This window comes from Triturus cristatus, chromosome 1_2 (assembly GCF_964204655.1).
Source record: "Triturus cristatus chromosome 1_2, aTriCri1.1, whole genome shotgun sequence".
In the NCBI taxonomy this organism is placed as follows: Eukaryota; Metazoa; Chordata; class Amphibia; order Caudata; family Salamandridae; genus Triturus; species Triturus cristatus.
Genome location: NC_140580.1, coordinates 433,090,365 through 433,093,793, shown reverse-complemented (window position 1 = coordinate 433,093,793; position 3,429 = coordinate 433,090,365).

Genomic DNA, 3,429 nt, shown 5'->3' with positions numbered 1-3,429 from the left:
CTTGACCGGCACAGACTATGTGCACGTAAAATGCCTCCCCGGTAATGGTACTCACCGGGTAGCTCGGAACGGAAGGCCTCGGAACGGAACTGAAACTGGACCGGACTGGACTCGACTCGACTGGACTCGGAACTTCGGAACCTGGCGGGACTCTGTGTACCTCGGATCTTGCTCTCTCAGCTAGGCTCTGGTCGGGATACTTCGCACTTCTCACCGCCTCGTCTGGGTGTTGATCGCAGCCTCAGTCGTCCCCGCTTGGCCGGAGGGAGATACAGGAAATCCTGCGGGTACGCGTTTTTGTCCGTTCAGCTGTGGCAGGAGACCGGGCCTGCAACGCACCGCCGGCGCGTGAGATGAGAAAGTGTCCCTATTCGGGCGCCAATTTCTGTGGTAAATATTTCGTTACCGGTACTATTTTTTATGCGGTAAAATCTATCAAGAATAACTCAGTAAATATAAGAGGCAGAATCCGTGGTATTAGAGGGTTTAAAAGGCTTTATTCCTATACAAAGGAAGACAATTCGAATTGTGGGCCTTCTGTTCCATCACCACGAAAGTTCAGGAAGGAAGGGCGCCTATATTATTGACAGTTAAGCAGTTTTATAGAAAATACATTACAGTGAAACAGATGCAAGAGGCGTAACAGCTGATAAAAGGTGCATACGTAGCTAATAGAGGGCGTAATTCAAGAAACGTCATTAAACATGATATCACAGGTGGGTGGATCCATAAAAGAATCCTGCAATGTCAGCAGAAATATGTGGCAGAGATGCGCGCGCAGCTGCATGACGTGTGATTGACGTGCAACTGGAGGGTGAAGGAGACTTGACATTTAGCTCTACATGTGGAGACAGAAGTCTGGGGTTATGTCAACCTAATTCCAAATCATATCTAATATCCTATGTTTAAAGAACTGTGTTATCCAAAAGGGAAGGTCTCTTATGATAGAATCTTATTCTATACTGACTATACTGACTGTTAGTGCGTGTACAAGCGTCTAAGTGTCTACACTAGATGCGAGGGGGTAGGAATATTCCATGGTAACGGGGCTATGAATTACTTGCATGAGGACAGCGAGGCCTGGCCCCTTTGCACGGTAGCTGGAGGAATGTTTACCTAAACTGCTAGACAGGAATGCATCGGATGAGGAGCGAAGGAGATAATCTCGAAGGTGAAATACAGTTTTTGGCAGGCGACAGGCTGGATCAGGCACCGTTAGCCGCGCAAGGAGTAAGACAAAGTTCATGGTCACAGATGCAGGCTCGGGCTGGAGCTTTCAGAGGCAGAAGACAGGAAAAGGCTTGATGACAGAATTCGGGCCTACTCGCCTGAATCTGTGAAATGTGGAAAGTGAACCACATAAAGTCGGTGGCCTTTCATACTTAGGAATGGAATATCTGACTCATTTATGGCGGATCTGAAAGAGGACATGTTGACGGTGGACGCACATATATTTGCGTCTTCAAAACTGGAGCAGGAGGGAACATACATGTACTTATAGCATGCACATGGAGCCGTTGGGGTCTACGATAGGGGACATAACTGATCACAAAATTCATATTTCCTCACTCAGAAGATAAATAATATTCAATATATTAAGTTACCATATGTTCAATTACACACCCTACTTTTTGGGGTACCTCGCTGTCATTCTAATCCTACTCATGAGTGTCTTCCAAACTTCCACATAATCACCAATACACTAACCCTGATAACCACATCAAATGCTTTCCATGCTGGTACTTTCAAGGGGGGGTACAGATTTTTCTTAGCCGTATGTGAGAAACTGGCCTGTCAGTATATTCCACAATCCAGTCTTCACATGATAAACAACTTTAACAACTTTCCCTAAGTTTTTCGTAGATCGTATTTGTTATTCAGGCCAATACTGCAAGGCAGTGACAAAATGTGTGAAATAGTATATGTCACAGTACAACCGAACAATAATACAGAAATAATGAAGTAAGGCCCACACCAAATTTGAGTTAAAAGGGCAAATGTTTAAGAAGACATTATTTGAATTAAGAAGACTGTGTGAATGAAAAATGTTGAAGTCCCATTAAGTAAACCAGGCAAAAATTGTCCAAAACGTGTAAAACACAAGTCAATGAAGACCTTGGAAATAACAAAGTGCCTTGGTGTAAGACTTTAAACGGCATCACCTTCAATTAAAATAACAATACAGTGGGTCACATCGACAGATGATGAGCGTCAAGGTAGACTTGAACTTAGGGATACAAATTTTCAAACCACAGCTTCATTGTTCAGTTAATTGACTTCCCCATAGACTCAGGTCCAAATATACCTGAGGACAAAGCAGAGAGGCCTTCTTTCAGCAGACAGATAGAGATAGGCTTCCTCTTTTTTGTCTGCCAAGATAGGTCTGATAAGCCAATGCGCCAAGCAAGGGTCTATAAAAATAGAACTATTATGCCAGTGGTGATTGATTCTAACACAATCTTTAAAAAATATTTCACCCATCCCCGCTAACACTTTCGTTGAAATGCCTATGAGCGACTTTGAGGTTAAGGAGCATCTCTCTAGCTTTCAACTCGATGCACCAATAACCAGTCAAATGAAGCCTACTTCAATTGAATACCAGGAACATCTACCAGAATTATTCAATTATTGTGTTGGGTATTGAGTAACTTGTTCTGTTAGGGTCTTCCTATTGAAGATAATCAAATGTGATCACCCTTTTGGCATGGGGTTTCATGTGGAAGGAGGAGGATTATGAAATGTAATCTTAAATTAGAAACTCCATTTTCGATTAGGAAAGTTTGTTTTAACATTATTGGCTTCTGTAGGAAACTGGGTTACTGGTTAAGGGGGGTGTCACCCTACTCAAGCAATAATGACAAGTTTTGTCAGGGTAAAACCCAACCAAACCCCAAAATTAACCTGTGCCTAACCCTTTGGTAGCTTTGCACAAAAGCAGTCAGGCTTAACCTAGAGGCACGTGTAGCACTTCAAACAGTAGAAAAGTGAAAACACAATACAAAAAAAATCCCACTCCAAATTTAGAAACCTAGAGTAAAATGTAATAAATTATTTGATACACCAATGGCAAAATTGCCAACCGCTTTTATCTGGTCTCGGTAGACTGTGTCCGAGTCAGAAGTTCAGGCTGACTGCAATGGAGCGCAGGCCGGATACAGGACTGAGTCCAGTCCGCTAAGAAAGTAACTTGTGGAGATGCGAAGTCCTTGCATCGCGCTGTGTGGGCTAGTGTCGAGTAACCAATGGCAAGGAGTTGCAATGTGAATCCTTTGTCGAGCTGTAAGACCCACGAGACTCCTGAGGCGGAAGCCGGGAGCGATTGAGAAACTTCTTTTAAAATCTCTTGTTGTGTGATACTCTGTTTTTAAATACTCACTTCTTGCACTCTGCAGTCCACGAACAGCGAGCTCATCGCTGCAACGCTTGTCA